At 39.8% G+C, this 17498-nt stretch overlaps 1 protein-coding gene across 1 annotated transcript in view; it reads left to right on the forward strand.

Moving 5' to 3' along the window:
- The window catches only part of KANK4 (KN motif and ankyrin repeat domains 4), a 208250-nt gene that overhangs the window by 53076 nt on the left and 137676 nt on the right, over positions 1–17498 (forward strand). The window contains exon 2 of the mRNA XM_077955030.1: positions 11305–11348. The gene's annotated coding sequence lies outside the window, so the exon portion shown is untranslated. The remainder of the gene's footprint in view (positions 1–11304; positions 11349–17498) is intronic.

The following is a 17498-nucleotide window of genomic DNA, read 5'->3' on the forward strand; positions in this document are numbered from 1 at the left end:
CCAAACCATATCAAACAACAATTAAAATGAAGCAGTACAAGGCAAATCATAATTACCTTAAAAAAATACTTGGTGTGTGTATTCTGATAAGCCTATTTGGTCATTTTTGTCTATTACCCCAGAATTGCTCCTCGTAATAAAAGTGAATATTTAAATAATGCTTGCTAGGCACGTCTTTGCTTTACGTGTTAATGTATGTGTTCATTAATGGAAATGCTGTAATCCTTATAACAGCACTCTGAGGTGGGCCTATCATTTTCTCTGCTTTACAGATGAGACAGTTGGGGCACAGAGAGGTCAAGTAATTTGTCCAATCCTTCTGATGGTGAGAGGTAAATTGCCAGGATTCATCATCAAGTGTTCCAACTCCAGGTGGTTTAACTACTGTGCATTCTGCTTCCTAATCCCAGCCAGCATTTACTGAGCACTCACCAGGTGCCAGGCTCTGTGACAAGGGCATCACCTACACCATCTCATTTAATCCTTCCAGCAACCATGTGGGGTAGCCCATTTTATTGACAAGGCCCAGGTGGCTAGTTTACTTCACCAAGGTCACATGGCTACTGAGTGGCAAAGCAGGGCCTCAGATCTAGGTCTGTTTAACTCCCAAAGCCCTCAGGTGCCGCAACACTAACTGCCCTTCTGACCTTCTGCTTTACTTTTTAAAAAAATTGTGGTAAAATATATGACATAAAATTTATCGTTTAACTATTTTAAGTGTACAGTTCTGTGGTATTAGCTATATTCAGATTGTTGTACAACCACCACCACCATCCATCTCCAGAACATTTTTATCTTCCCAACCTGAAATTCTGTACCCATTAAACAATAATGGGTTTTTAAAACAATAATAGCAGAGAATTTCCCGACTCTCTCTTCACCCCAACCCATGGTAAGCACAATTCTACTTTCCGTCTCTATAAATTTGATGGAAATAAGGGGAATAATATATTTTTTCTTTTTGTATCTGGCTTCTTCCACTCAGCATGTTTTCAAAGTTCATCCATGTTATAACATATATCAGAATTTCATTATTTTTAATTCTGCTTTACTTTTATAACTACTATTAATTATAACACTCAGAGGCCGGGCGTGGTGGCTCAAGCCTGTAATCCCAGAACTTTGGGAGGCCGAGACGGGCGGATCACGAGGTCAGGAGATCGAGACCATCCTGGCTAACACGGTGAAACCCCTTCTCTACTAAAAAAAACACAAAAAACTAGCCGCGCGAGGGGGCGGGCGCCTGTAGTCCCAGCTATTCGGGAGGCTGAGGCAGGAGAATGGCGTAAACCCGGGAGGCGGAGCTTGCAGTGAGCTGAGATCCAGCCATGCACTCCAGCCCGGGTGACAGAGCGAGACTCCGTCTCAAAAAAAAAAAAAAAAAAAATTATAACACTCAGGCAAAGAAATATCCCTTACCATCCTGAAGGTGCCATGGTGCCATTTGGGAAAAAGAAAAAAACCCAAACCATTGGCTCTGATATAAAGATCAAATATGAAATCATCTGCAAATGAAAATGGTCAGGATTTATACATTATTCCCTCTCTGACCATGATGGTTACATCTCTTAGAAACTCTTTATTGATAGAGTTCACGGTTGAAGAACAGAAGATCTTGTGTGAAAAGGGACCAAAATAATGAATGAAGCTACGAAAGCCCTTATACATATTAATCCCAACTAAAATTAAACCAGCAAATACACTACACTAAATAAACTAGCCGTGGCATTTTCCTCTCCTCAATTACTGGCAACCCAGATACTCACTGTGTCTCACAATCCCAGTTACAGGGAAAACATGACAGCTGCAATAAGATTGGAATGATTTGCACTTCAGGTTCACTCAAGGTGAAACTTCTGGCAATATCGAATAACTTGTAAACATATGTGTGAGGCCTAGAGTTTCTCTTAAGGGTAAACTTGCATCCATAAAGGGATCGCTATATCCCTAGAATCTTGGGATCCACATGCATGAGCTGGTGAGTGAAGCACTTGCCAACATCGATATCCATCTAAGAGTTGCAAGAAAGAGCACCAAGAAAGGCCTACCCCACTCTGGGATCACTGGTCAGGTCTAAGATGCTGTGACATGAGTCCAGCTAATCCTAAGCGTTCAGGATAAACTACTTTTCTAGTGTCCACAGACCACAAAACAATAAGCAGTCAACTTCTCTTAAGAATAGGTGACTTGAATTTTTTTCAAGACAATCTCAGCGTTTTGAGCTACTAAGCAAAGACATGAATAACTAAGGCCTTCACGAAGTTGCTCAGTTGCCAGTAATGTGAGGCATTTCAATGCATGGTTGCAGTTGCCATGTGGGTTCTTCAAAGAGTGACTCTGAGACAGAGTGCAGTGTGCAGATGTGCATCGAGAACACCCATGGGGGCAACAGCTGTGGAAGGGAACAGAAAGAAACAGGAGCAGACAGAGGAGACGTCCACTTGTGTTGCAGCCTTAACTGACACCCCCCCAGCCACCACCCTGGAGCTGAACAGCCTGTCAAGAGTTGTCCTGCATTGGGTCACTATGGCCGGATCACCACATGCCGCACTGCAGGATGTGAGCTGCCCCTGAAAGGGCAGAACCTTGGAGAAGGCATCTCTCTACAACTGAGGCAATCTCTGAAGCTGTCTACTGACAGCACGCCCACCAACTGGGGCAACAAGTCGGGGGCGCATCTCCACATCCACCAGAATCACTTACGGGACCATTTTCACTCAGTTAAAAAAGTATTGTTAAGCTTTTCTAAGGGGAACACATTAACAGGAATAGAGAAAAGCTTCTGGTATCCATTATCTCCAGCTTCCCTCAGCTTAGCAGCACCTTTCCAGCATTAAGGAGTTGAGAATGTGTTTGGGAATCTCTCAATTCTCTTGGCTGGGTTAGGAGGGGAATGATGTGTTATTTTAACTGGAGTGAGGGTAAATCATGTTCAATGAACAGGAAAGAGGGGAGAAAAGTTGTTATAATTTGTGAGGAATGATTTGAATATATTAATAATATTGGTAAAATTTTACTTTTCAAAACTGGGAGAAAATTAATCACCCTATATTTGTGGGTTAATACATGGGTGATGAGATGGGATCAACTTAGTGTTTAAGAACATAATTTTTTAAGTCTTTAAAAAGTTTTGGGCTCATGCCTGTAATTGCAGCACTTTGAGAGGTTGAGGTGGAAAGATCACTTGAGCCCAGGAGTTTGAGACCATCTAGGGCAACATAGTGAGACCCTGTCTCTAACAAAAACAAAAAATTAGCTGGGTATGGTGGTGCACTCCTGTAGTCCCAGCTACTTGGGAGGCTGAGGCAGGAGGATTGCTCAAACCTGAGAGGTTGAGGATGCAGTGAGCTGTGATCACACCACTGCACTCCAGCCTGGGCAATAGAGCAAGGCTCTGTCTCAAAGTAAATCAATCAATCAATCAATCAAAAATAAAAATATTTCTTGTATGAAGATTTTCAAACACGTAAAAACAGGGAGAATAATATAAGAAACTCCTGTGTACTCATCATTCTGATTCAAAAATTATAAACACAAGGTCAATCTTGTTTCATCCATATTTCCAGCCACTCCTCTCCCCCAGTGAATAATTTTGGAACAAATCCCAGACAACATAATATTTCACCCATAAATATTTCCATATGTAGGTCTAAACTATAAAGAATCAAAAAACCCATAATAACATTAACATATTGAAAAACTGAACTTGATTTTTATCAAATACCAATTCAGTAATTTCTGTGAATTCCCTATGGTCCTCAAAATAATTTTGGGCTGTTTGTTAGAATCAGAACCCAAGTAAGAGTCATACATTAAAATTGATTATGTCTCTTAAGTTTCTTTTAATTCATGGGTTTTCCTTTTCATCTCGTTTTTTATTTGGTGCAATTTACTGGTCAAAAAAAACCAGGTTGTTTTTCCTATAGAATTTCCCATAGCCTGGAATTTGCTGATTATGTCCCCATCGTGTTGTTTAATATGTTCCCTTTTTCTTGTAGTTTCTGTAACTGATAGTGAGGTCATGAAGCTTGATGACAGTCAGGTTTGATTTTTTGTTGTTGTTGTTGCAAGACTATAGGTGGTTGTGTTTACTTTCATTGTGCAGTTGGTAATATCTAGCTGTCTCCTTTCTGTGATATTAGTATCTGTTCATGATCATTGCCTATGCAGAGTAATTCATAGGGGTTGCAAGGTGATACTCCTCTGATTCTCATTCTTTCTTATATGAGCTGAGATACTTCTATGAAGAGAAACTTCTTGCCACTAGTTTGTACAATTAAAATACATAAGTAAATATATTTTTATGTAAGTAAATAAGTAAACACACACACATATAATTGGAGTACTTTTTTTAGCAATGGCAGGACAAAAGTCTTGATTCTTCATCTATTTATTTATTTATTTATCTATCTATCTATTTGAGACAGTTTGGCTCTTGTCCCCCAGGCTGAAGTGCAGTGGCATGATCTTGGCTCACTTCAACCTCTACCTCCGGGGTTCAAGTGGTTCTTATGTCTCAGTCTCCCAAGTAGCTGGGATTACAGGTGCCTGCCACCAAGCCCGGCTAATATTTGTATTTTTGGTAGAGACGGGGTTTTACCATATTGGCCGGGCTTGTCTTGAACTCCTGATCTCAGGTGATCCGCGTGCCTTGGGCTCCCAAAGTGCTGGGGTTACAGGTGCATGCTACCATGCCTGGCCTGTCTTGATTCTTCTAAAAAAATTTACCAATTTTCAAAACAATTATATGGTTTCCAGGTGTCTTCTAAAGTAATCAAATTAGTCAAGTATTTATGTTTTAAAGTCACTTTATCATAGGCTTAAACTGTACACAATTCAGGTTCAAATGTGTCATTTGGTTTTATATTCTTCAGATTTAACAAAATGAAGAAAAGTGTGCTATCATTTCTCTAAAAAAGGTATTTGCTTGAGTATTTTTTCAAAATTAGAAGGATAAATCATCTTAAAAAGAGGTTACTTATGGGGCGGAATGAAATAGCATGAGGGGAAAAGAATAGAGACTATATTTTTATAGATTTGACTTGAGAACCATGTTCACATTTTACATAATTATAAGACAATATTAAATTAAAGAAAAAGCAGTCCCTAAAACTCAAAAGAACGTAACTTTTGAAGACTGCTTCCACCTCTTCAGAACTGGGAGGCCCTTAATAGGTTACATAGCCTCAATAAGCGCCAACTAACTCTTCTCTAAAATTGGGATAATTTTAATGATTTTCTCTTTGCTCTAATAAGCAGATTAAATAATGTGCACTAAATACACTTAACACGGTACCTGGCACAAAGCAAGTGTCCAAAATATTTTAACTATTATTTGTAACCCTAGAACTCATAGCAGAGTAATTTGGAAGCAGGTATTCTTTTTATGGAAAGATTCTCCCTGAGATCCTTTTAAGTATTGAGATCTCTCAAGATATTTAAATATTTTATTCACAAAAATTTAGTTTTTTAGAAATGGGTCCTACAGCCTCAAGAAGAGGAACTGTGGTCTCTACTAGCCCAGCACAGAGAATCTGCTAAGGGTCAATTCTAACTCCAGTGAACAGGAGGCAAAGGAGCTTCCTGCCTCCTTGAAAGGAAAGAAGCTTCTAGAATTCCACACCTAGGAAACAAGGGCTTTCCTTGGTGGGGAAAGTGAGACTTGGTTGGAAGGAGACTTCCTTTCACAAGGGCCTTGGCCCAGCCAGGCCAGTTTTTCTTCAAACATGTTTGTCCTCCATTGCTTACATACTTATGAGTATAGTCTCTTCCTGTCATGAGTCTGAAGGGAGTCCATATATGGTTGGTAGGGATGTTCCTGAGAGCCTTTTCCCACACTAGGATGTCTAGCAATAACTAAATTATAGATCAGAGTGAATTGGAGGCACATAAAAATGTCCCTCTAAACCCAGACTAAATAGGATTAGACCCAACTCATGCTTCCTTTACCTGGATCCTGAAATTGCTCCCAGACACCCAAAACCATGGACGCAGGGAAAGGGGCATGTAGGGGAAGGAGACAGTAGCTATAAGCAGTTACAGTTAATATACTATGCCTTTGAAAATGTGTTAAAATATGACCATGGAAACACATTATTAGGGAACTTCCCACGGCATTGGAGGGGCCTCTGAAAATGAGTGATGTCATGTAAGCTTTGTTGGCTTCATGGTAAATCTGCCTCTGCTAATCAGGAAAGCTCAGTTTTCAGAAGGATTTTCTGGGAAATCCGTTTATAGAACAAAGCCTCCTCGATTTATTAGCTTGTGGACTGCAGTATTTCCGTGACTCATTTTCCAAAAATGGAGAGACACCTGCATTTAAGAGCTAAAAGCTATGCATGATTCTTGACAGGGCCAAGTGCCGGAGGTTGGGGGCCAAGGGGGTGCAGTGAAAACATCAGCTGATTCCAGAATAGTTCTTGAGGTACCATAGCCATGGCAAGGCAGGCCCTAGGGAGCCAGGTCTGAGCAGAGAGGCAGCACCCTAAGAAGCAGACATACCCTAGACACAGAGTGAGGGGCTGCTAATGACCCACAGCAGTTAACAAGATCTACAGTGGCAGGAGGGAAGCTTCCTGAATAACCCACACTTCCAAACCCCACACTACACATCCTCATTCTCATCTCCATCCCCATGTCTCCACCCCCTCACTCCTACTAGAGAGCTATATTTTCACTGGGTGGGTTGAATTGGAGAATGTTGGATGTGTTCCCATTATGGCCTCACTGATATCCCCTCTGTTATTGTGCCTTGGGCCCCAAGCCAGGAGAAGCACCTGGTGTAATTCTATTTATCCCTAGATCCTTAATATCCCTGGGGAGTGCCAGGGTTCCTCGTTCCAAAGGCTGCATGTATGAAGAATATTACTGCAAATTGCTCATCTCAGACCTGGGCCCAGGCTTCTGTTTTACATTTTAACAAATGGCTAAATGGTTAGCTTAGGTTGGATCAGTTAAAATCATAGCATTCTTAATTTCACTTAAAGGTAGCTGCTTAGAAAATGAATTATTTCAGAAAATCAGGATGTGATGAATAGATTAATTGGAAATTATTGTTAGAATTAATGAAGCTTTCAGAACTGCCCTTCTGAGCTCTGTAACAAACTCCCTTTTGTTTGAATTTCAAAAGTCACCCCATAACATGGCCCATAGTTCCTTAGATGCATATCTCTGTAATGAACAGGAGGTTTGAAAATGTGCCCTGCTTCTGCAGCAGACTTTAATGCTCTTCAAGATGGAAAGTTTTTCAGCTTTCAAAAGAACCACCACCACCATTTCCCTCTTTAATGCTCATCCCTCCAACAGAAACACACAGTGAAAGAAGGAATCAGTTGGGTGGACTTTTAATGGCCTCCTGTGGTTGTAGTGTCATTGTGAGACAGAGAGGACCTTCAGGAAAAATAAAAGTGAGATTGAGTTCATATTTTCATAAAGAAGGAATATAATAATGTTTGCCCATGTGCAAGACTTTGGGAAGCATATATGTTGCTGCAGAAATGAATAACCTAATCGCTACACTTACATAATTATTGGTGCAATAGTTGATTTCCCCACTAGTTTATAACTTCATGTGGGCAAGGCTACATTTTTTTCTAGTTCACCTCGACATCCCTAGACTCTAGCACTTAGACGCCAAAAATACACATTGAATAAACACTATTGAGGTCCCAAAGAGTGATTAAAAAGAAAAAAAAGCTAAGACTCATATTTAAAATATAGATATCATGGTAGGAAACAAAATGCACTATTTTTTTCATAATTTTTTAGTATTAAATAATTTCAAACTTAGAAAATTTTTAAAAGTTATACCAAGAACTACTGGATACTCTTTGTTCAAATTCCCCAAAGTTTAACATTTACCACGTTTGCTTTTATATGTATGAGAGTAAGTAGCAGACATGATGCCCTTTTATTCCTCAATATTTCAGTATGTAATTCCTAAGAACAAAGACATTCTCTTACATAGCCACCAAGCAGATGTCAAAATCAGGAGATTAATAACAAGACAATATTATTATCTAATCCATAGACCTCATTCAACATTTGCTAGTTACCTTAATAATATCTATATAGTAATAGAAAAATAATTTTTAAATATTACATGTTGATTAAATACAACATGTAATCCTGGATTAGATATTTTAAAATTATTTGAAATATTATTTTAAAATATTGCACTTAATCAGCATGTAATCTCTTTAACAATCTGTAACAGTTCTTTGATCGTTCTTAGTCCTCCATGACCTTGATATTTTTGAAAAGTAGAGGCCAATTATTTTGTAGGATGTCTTTCAAATCAGGTTTATTTGATGTTCCTTCGTGATTAAGTTCAGATTTTGTGTCTTTGGCAGAATTACCAGGGAAGTGATGCTGTGTGTTTTGCACTGCACCATATCAAGAGTCTGGGCTGAGTGCAGTGGCTCACGCCTATAATCCCAGAAATGTGAGAGGCCAAGGTGGGCAAATGGCTTGAGTTCGGGAGTTTGAGACTGGCCTGGGCAACGTGGTGAAACCTGTCTCTACAAAAAAATACAAAAGTTAGCCAGGTGTGGTGGCACGCGCCTGTAGTCCCAGCTACTCAGAAGGCAGAGGGGAAGACTCATCTGAGCCAGGAGGTGGAGGCTGCAGTGAACTGTGATTGAACCACTCCTGTCTCAAAAACAAACAAACAAAAAAGTCACATATGTTAGTCTGTTTCATTGCTGGTGATACTAACCTGGATCGCTGGGACAAGCTGGTGTCTCCCAGCCTTCTCCACTGTAAAGCTACACTTTTCTTCTTTGTAATTAGTAAGTATTTTGTGGGGAAATACTTTGAGACCATGTAAATATCCTGTTCCTTATCAAATTTTCACCCATAAACGTTCACATCCATTGATAATTCTTGCTTAAATTATTACTATGATACTTGCCAATTAGTGATTGTCTAACCTTATCATTCATTCTGCATTTCTTAGTTGGCATTCCCTTCTAAGAAAGCTGTTCTCTTTTTTCCTATTTACTTGTTAATGTATTTCTTTATATTAGCATGAACTTGAATGATTATTTCAGTCATTGGAATTATAATCTGTTAATATCTTTACTTATTTGATATACGTATTCTCCCAGATTAGGCTGGCCCCCAGGCTCTTTTGATATGTGCCGTTGTTTTTGAGCATTCCCTTTCTCCCTGAGATAAGGTGTTCCAGGCTCAAATTCAGCCTTCTCTGCACAGCCCTGGAATCAGGCATTCTTGCAGGAGCCCTAGCTCCTTTTAGTGGAGAATGTTCTCAAATTTACTTTTAAAATAAAAAACGAAGACAAAATAGATAATACAGAACTATTCAGCAAGTACAATAAATATTAAACAAAAATCTACCCTGACCTATGCCATTGTCAGTTACACAGGAGAGACACAAAGCTTGATTCATTAATATAGTCTATTATGGGATAGATATATGGAAATATATAAATGAAACAGAATAGGCCAGGCATGGTGGCTCACACTCGTAATCCCAGCACTTTGGGAGGCCGAGGCAGTAGGATCACTTGAGCTCAGGAGTTCAAGACCAGCCTGAGCAACATATCAAGACCTCATCTCTATTTAAAAAAAAAAATTAACTGAAATAGAATGGAGCTACTATAAATTCATCTTGGCATAGCATATATCAGACCTCAGAATTGTTTTTATGTTGTTGTTGAGACAGAGTTTCACTCTTGTTGCCCAGGCTGAAGTGCAATGGCGTGATCTTGGCTCACTGTAACCTCTGTCTCCCAGGTTCAAGTTATTCTCCTGCCTCAGCCTCCCAAGTAGCTGGGATTACAGGCATCACCACTAGGCCTAGCTAATTTTTTTGTATTTTTAGTAGAGGGGGGGTTTTGACATGTTTGCCAGGCTAGTCTCGAACTCCTGGCCTCAGGTGATCCACCTGTCATAACCTCGGGGGTTGGGATCACAGGCATGAGCCACTGCACCCAGCCCAGACTTCAATATTATATAGGTGGCATTACAGTGAACTATTCAATTAATGGTATTAATTTTTTAATATTAATCAACTGAATTCCCTACTCACAATTGAAAAAATTATGCTCTCAATGTATTTCTTTGTTGTTTTTTTAAAAACTTTTTCTTTTGTTGATGTTTCTTTTTTTTTTTTTCCTTTTTTTGATTTGTTTTTAGAGATAGGGTCTTGCTATGCTGCCCAGGCTGGTCTTGAACTCCCAGGCTCAAGCAATCTGCCCACCTTGGCCTCCTAAAGTGCTGGGATTACAGGCATGAGCCACCATGCTCAGCCTATGCTCTCCATATACTAAAGCTTCAGTTATGAAAACAAAACTTTAGAATTATTAGACAAAGTTTAGAAAAATATATTTAGAATACAGAGATAGTGTGAGATTTATGCTATGGTTTGAATGTGTGTGTCCCGCCAAAGTTCATATGTTAGAACTTAAACCCCAAGGTGAGAGTGTTAAAAGATGCAGCCTGTTGGGAAGTGATTGCATCAGGAACACTCAGCCCTCATGATTAGATCAGTGCTCTTACAAAAGAGGTTTGGAGGGAGCGTCATGGTGCTTTTGCCCTTCCATCTCTTTGGCCATGTGAGGACACGTAGAAGGAACCATTCATGAGGAACTGCCCTCACTAGACACCAAGCCTGCTACTGCCTTGATCTTGGACCTCCCAGTCTCTAAAACTGTGAGAAATACATTTGTTTTTTATAAATTACCCAGTCTAGAGTAGTTTGTTATAGCAGCATGAGTGAACTAAGACAATTTCCTAAATAAGCACAAAGTACATACAAGTTCATAATTGTTACTTTTTTTTTTTTTTTTTTTTTTTTGAGACAGAGTTTCGCTCTTGTTGCCCAGGCTGGAGTGCAATGGCGCGATCTTGGCTCACTGCAACCTCCGGCCTCCCAGGTTCAAGTGATTCTCTTGCCTCAGCTGCCGAGTATCTGGGATTACAGGCGCCCGCCACCACGCCTGGCTAATTTTTTAATTTTTAGTAGAGACCAGGTTTCACCACGTTGGCCAGGCTGGACTTGAACTCCTGACTTCAGGTGATCCACCTGCTTTGGCCTCCCAAAGTTCTGGGATTACAGGCGTGAGCCACTGCACCCGGCCTGTTACATCATTTTGGTGGACTATTTCTTTTATTATTGTACATTGATCTTTGTCTTAGACCATTTTGTGCTGCCATAACAAAATACCACATTAGGGATATACCACATTAGAGCTGGTCATACAGAATATAAAGAAAAATGAATGGGATATCTTGAACATATGTATAATAAACTGTTTATAATCCAATTATTGTTTGTTACAGGTTTTCAAACTAGAAGTGAAAAAACTACTGAAGCACCTTACAAGGTAAGTCACCATATTACATTGCCCGGAAAAGTACTACAGTAGTAGAGAGATTAATAACAACTTGTATAGTTGACATTGCTAAATGCTTGCAGGATGAAAAGTCATTAAAAGAAATTATAGGCCAAGAGTGGTGGCTCATGCCTGTGGTAAAAGAAAAACCTTAGCCAAATTATATTTAACAGAGTTCAATTGAGCAAAGAATGATTTGTGAATTGAGCAGCCTCCCAAATCAGAGCAGGCTCCGAGACTCCAGTGCAGTCACGTGGTAGAAGGTTTATGGACAGAAAAAGGAAAGTGATGTACGGAAAATGGAAATGAGGCACAGAAACAGCCAGATTGGTTATAGCTCAGCATTTGCCTTATTTGAACACGGTTGCCTTATTTGAACACGGTTGCCTTATTTGAACAGTTGGCCACATTTGAGTGGCAAAAACTCAGTGACTGGCACAAGAGTAGGCCACAGCCAGTTTACAATTCCATTTAGGTTATAGTTCATGATGTACAGAGAAACTTTTAGGTTGAACTTAAAATATGTAAGGATGGCTGGGTGCAGTGGCTCATACCTGTAATCCCAGCACTTTGGGAGGCTGAGGCAGGTGGATCACCTGAGGTCAGGAGTTCAAGACCAGCCTGACCAATATGGCAAAACCCCGTCTCTACTAAAAATACAAAAATTAGCCAGGCGTGGTAGTGTGCACCTGTAGTTCCAGCTACTCAGAAGGCTGAGACAGGAGAATTGCTTGAACCCAGAACGCAGAGGTTGCAGTGAGCCGAGATCGCGCCATTGTACTCCAGCCTGGGCAACAGAGTGAGGCTCCATCTCAAAAACAAAACAAAACAAACAACAACAACAACAACAAAAACCCCAACCAACCAACCAAACAAACAAAAATCAATATGTAAGGAAGTAGCTTCAGGCTAAACTTAACACTTGTAATCCCAGCACTTTGGAAGACCGAGGTGGAGAATTGCTTGAGCCCAGGATTTTGAGACTAGCCTGGGCAACATCGTAAGACCCAGTTTCTACGAAGAATTTAAACAATTAGCTGGACGTGGTGGCATGCACTTGTGCTCCTGGCTACTCCAGAAGCTGAGGCAGGAAGATCACTTGAGCCCAGGAGGTTGAGGCTGCAGTAAGCTGTGATCATGCCACTGCACTCCAGCCTGGGTGATAGAACAAGACCCTGTGTAAAAATATAAAAGAAAAAGAAAAAAGAAATGACATAACTACCACTTTTCAATGGTGTGGTAACTCCAAGTCAAGAATTAGTTGCAAACATAAAGACTAAGTGAATATCTCCTCTGTAAAATTGAACTTTTGCCTTAAAATGAGCAAGTCTATGCATGTGCCTAGATTTGCAACTCGGCTTGCATTTGTTCAGGTTCAACACAAACCAATCATCAAAGATTGATATGTGGATGTGGATGCAATGAACACATTGGTGCTTAAATGTTCAAAGGATTGAATAATTTTTTTGAATTGCCTGGTTTATCCTGTATTAACTATGTTAACAACTGTGCTGATGGTGCAAAAGCAATGGTTGGTAAAACTGCTGGTGTCTTAGCACAAATCAAGGCAGCGGTGCCAAACTCTCCTAGTGGTCATTATATTCTTCACCACCAAGCAGTTGCAGGGGATAAAAAGCAGTTTCGCTGAAGAACATCCTTGAGGAAGAAGTAAAAAATATGAATTTTATGAAATTTCATTCCTAGAGTACATGTCGTTTTAATATTCTCTGTTGAATAGGAAGTACGCATAGAGCACTTATGCCGCATACCAAAGTATGAGAGCTGTTTCAAGGAAAAGCCCTCGTGTGATTGTTTGACGTGAGAGGTGACCTCGCCTCTTTACCCAAGGAACACCAGTTGAAAGAATGACTAACAGGCCAACTTTGATTATTCAGATTTGGGTATTTGGCAGACATTAACAAATGAACAAAGTGAGTCTGTTTGACAGGAGTTATTTGTGAACTATTTGTTGACAATGATAAAATTCACAACCTGCTGAAAAACTTGTATCTGTCCCCATGAGCTTGGCACCTTCTCAATACCTAAAGATTTCTGATGAGATCAGTGATGATACTAATCGCTGTGACTTAACAATCTTATATAATTAAGTATGTCAACATTTAGAATATCTGCATACTTCTGTGAACCAGTATTTTCAAGTGGGTGATGCATGATGTTACAATATCATGCACAGGTGAAAAAAATCCATTCAAAAATACAAGATAAATCAATAGATTTTAATGTAACTGAGTATGAAAAGTTGATTATTATGGTTTGAAAATCTAAACTGTGACTAACCTTTAAAAAATTACCACCTGTCATGTTTGTGCACAATATCAAAGAAGAATATCCTCAATTATCTGAAAATGCTATCAAAATATTCCTCACATTTCTAATGATTTATCTGTGTCTGTGGATTTTCCTAATATACTTCATTCAAAACTACATCTTATAACAATTTGAATCCAGAAGCAGATATGAGAATCCAATTGTTTCAAGCCAAACATGAAAAAGATTTTATCAAAATATAAAACAGTGCTTCTCTTCTCATTAAAATTTTTTAGAGTTTGAGGCTGGGCGCAGTGGCTCACACCTGTGATCCCAGCACTTTGGGAGGCCGCGGCAGGCCGATCACTTGAGGTCAGGAGTTTGAAACCAGCCTGGCCAACATGGTGAAACCCCGTGTCTGCTAGAAATACAAAAATTAGCCAGGTGTGGTGGCACATGCCTATAATCCCAACTACTTGGGAGGCTCAGGCAGGAAAATCACTTGAACCCGAGAAGCAGAGGTTGCGGTGAGCCAAGATCACTCCACTGCACTATAGCCTGGGCAACAGAGTGAGATCTGTCTCCAAAAAAAAAAAAATTTCTTTTGGAGTTTGAAAAATACAGTTCTTTTTCATAAAAATGTGTTATTTATGTTAACATATAACGGGCTTATATTGTTATTTCTAAATAAACAATACATATATTTAAAATATCTCAGCTTTAATTTTAATATAATAAATATCAATAGGTATAATCCATATAACAATAGCTCTTTAGGGTCCTCAAATTTCAAGAGTTATTTAAGGGGCCCCAAGTCCAAAAATTCTGAGAACCACTAGATTTGAGTAAGGGGGACAGATGAGTTTTGGAAGTTTGAAGAGGCAAGAAAAGATGTGTGATAATTCTGATTATTTAGCAGAGTGGGAAAGTGACTGGCCTAGGCAATGTAGTAGGATTGATGTGGCAGTGTGGCTTTCTTCAGCTACATTCAAGTACCTAAGAGCATGCTTGGAACAGCTGAAGACTTGATTTTAACACAGATTGGCTTGTCAGGCTGGTAGGGAAAAAAAGGAAGACTAGAGTAAGGGGATTTTGTGTACACAAGGGCATGATTATGGTGATGTTTGGTGGAATCTAATCTGGGTGATTAAATTAGTCTAATCTAAACTGGGTGATTAGATTAGAAAAGACTGGAAGGCATGAAGGAGGACAGGCATAGTGGAAACTGTGATATATAATGAATTATAGGCTCTGATTAGGTGGGAGAATGTTGGAGTTGGGGCTGTCGGTGGAGTAATCTGGAAGGACAGAAGCTAGAGGTCCAAGACTGGGATGCTTATAATTTACATCGTGGAGGGGGTGCGACTATGTTCATGGATCCAGCACATGACAATGGGTGTGGGTAGCTGAGCTAGCGTGGAGAACAAGGTGACAGGAGAAGAGAGACCAAGAAACTTGGGAGGATCATCTGCACTCAGGGCTAATAGCACCTGGTAGAATGAGTGTGTCCATTTCAGTTGTTAAGATGTTAACATTCTTTCATATCAGTTGGTTAATGGCCACTGCTTAAGACCCATGAGTGCTCCCCCATTGCCTTGGCTACCCTGGCTCCTGTCCCTGGACCCAGGACCTCCCTAAGATCTGACCCAGCAATTAAAGGGTAATACCATGCCTAGCAGGAAGCCCTCCAGAGGACTGACATTACTTCTGATTGGTCACTGCCTGTGCTTTACCTGAACATTGTCTCTATTTCCATGAATATTGAAATCACCAAGAACTGAGACTGACACAGTGTTGGAGAGAGAGACAATGAATGCAGGCTAAAATCCTCAAATCTTTGCTCCTCAAGGAGCAAAGACCCAGAGCTCTGAAGAAAGCAGTGCTATTGTCTGAGGCTAGGAGCTTCAGAGCTGGGGATTTTCAGAGAAGGAGAACAAAGGTCTGGAACTCTTAGCGGGGAAGAAGCAGACAGCTAGCCCACTTCTGAGTCCAGTGGTAGGAGGATGTAGGAGAGAAAACAACCATCAGTTGTGAGGGCTACAGAAGAAACAAGATTCTGAGAGGAGAACCACATTTCAAGAAGGCAAAAGGAACTTTCAGAGAGGAGATTAAGGGTGGAGAGCAGTGCGGTGACCCAACAACTACTGTGTAATATCCCTCAGTACTCTGAAATGGAGTTCATAGATAATTTACCCTGCAGACACACATGATTTTGTAAAGTGAATCTAACACCCAAGTGTCATATAAAGGATAAATAAAAGGAGATTTTTTGAATTAAATAGTGTGTATTTCAATATGGAAAAGCTTGGAAATGCCCCCAATCAGTGTTAGGATAAAAAGGTGATATTCTTGCTTTTGTATACAGAATCACCATGGATGACGGACACCCACAAATGCAGACAGATACTGTAATATTGCATTGATAACTCAAATACTATGAGCTACTTTGCCTTTGGTTATGTGATTTTTTTCCAAAATAATAAACAACAACTGGTAAAGTTTCAAATATAATAAAGGACAATCTTCTCTTGATTTACATAGTAATTGCATTCTTGGAAAATTCAGCATATATTAAAACCATACAAAAATATCTTAGTTTATATGGAAAGCAGAGTCAGATTCTAGCCTCAAATAACTATAATTGAGTTTTTCACCCACATGAATGTCTAGCAAACATTTGAAAATCGAATCGTTTATGAAACAATTCTTCATATATAGGACTGTCTTATGATCACAGAACATCTAGCATCCCTGGTTCCCACCCATTTAATGACAGTCATGCTTTGCAATCACCCTATTTAAAATATTCCCACAAATGTCCAGAGTTTTCCCTAAGGACCAGACCTGCTGACTCCCCAGTGCAGGCGAATGAACAAATGCATGGTCCCAGGGGTGCACTATATATCTGGCAGTTGAGAAAGGGTGGGTGTTGGGGTGAGGTGGGGAGGAGCCCTGCAGAGAGTTGCAAATCTGTGATGCACAATCTCTGTTCCAGAGGGCCTGCCAATCTGGTGAGCGGATAACAGAGGAGTCTTTTAAGGGCATTGAAATGGATAGTTTTGATGTTTTGTGCTGCTATAACAGAATACCACAGACCAAGCAATTTATAAACAATTGAAGTTTATTTGGCTCACGGTTCTGGAGGCTGGGAAGTACAAGGTCAAAGGGCTGCATCGCATCTGGCAGCCTTCTTGCTGTGTCATAACATGGTAGAAGGCATCACATAGCAAGAGAGTGTGTGCATACATGAGAGAACAGGAGGTTGAACTCACAGCCTCAAGCCCTTTTATAATCAGTGCTTAATCCATTCACAAGGTTGGAGCCCTTGTGACCTAAACACCTCCAATTAGACCCCACCTCCCTACACTGTTGCATCGAGGATTAAGTTTCCAACACATGCTTTTGGGGGGACACATTCAAATTTTAGCAGTTATATAAACCTAAGTTTTTAAATTTGTTTTGATAATACAAGAAATCCCAGGAAGACCCACAATAGCAACAGTTTTAACAGGACCACTCAGTCAAGCCCTTCTGGATCTTATAAGCATTCCCTTGTCAATTCAGGTTTTAAAATATCAGAGAGAAGCTTTTCTGCATGGAAAGGGTTACTTACAGTTGCTTGGTTTCATTGATATTCAATGTAGTAAGGTTGTAAGTTTAAACTATACCTTTTTCATAAGTAAAGCTCAATGTACCAATCTAGTTAATTTATTCACAAATCTAGTCATTTTGTATAAAAATAACATCAATTTGTCCTTTAATTAATGTTCAGTTAAGTTTAAAAAATAGTATTTCCTTAAATAACCCCATTTAACCATCATGGTTAATTAAATCCCTTTAAATTTTAGGACAGGTGCAGTGGCTCACGACTGT

The sequence above is a fragment of the Macaca mulatta genome, chromosome 1 (genome assembly GCF_049350105.2).
Source record: "Macaca mulatta isolate MMU2019108-1 chromosome 1, T2T-MMU8v2.0, whole genome shotgun sequence".
Taxonomy (NCBI): domain Eukaryota; kingdom Metazoa; phylum Chordata; class Mammalia; order Primates; family Cercopithecidae; genus Macaca; species Macaca mulatta.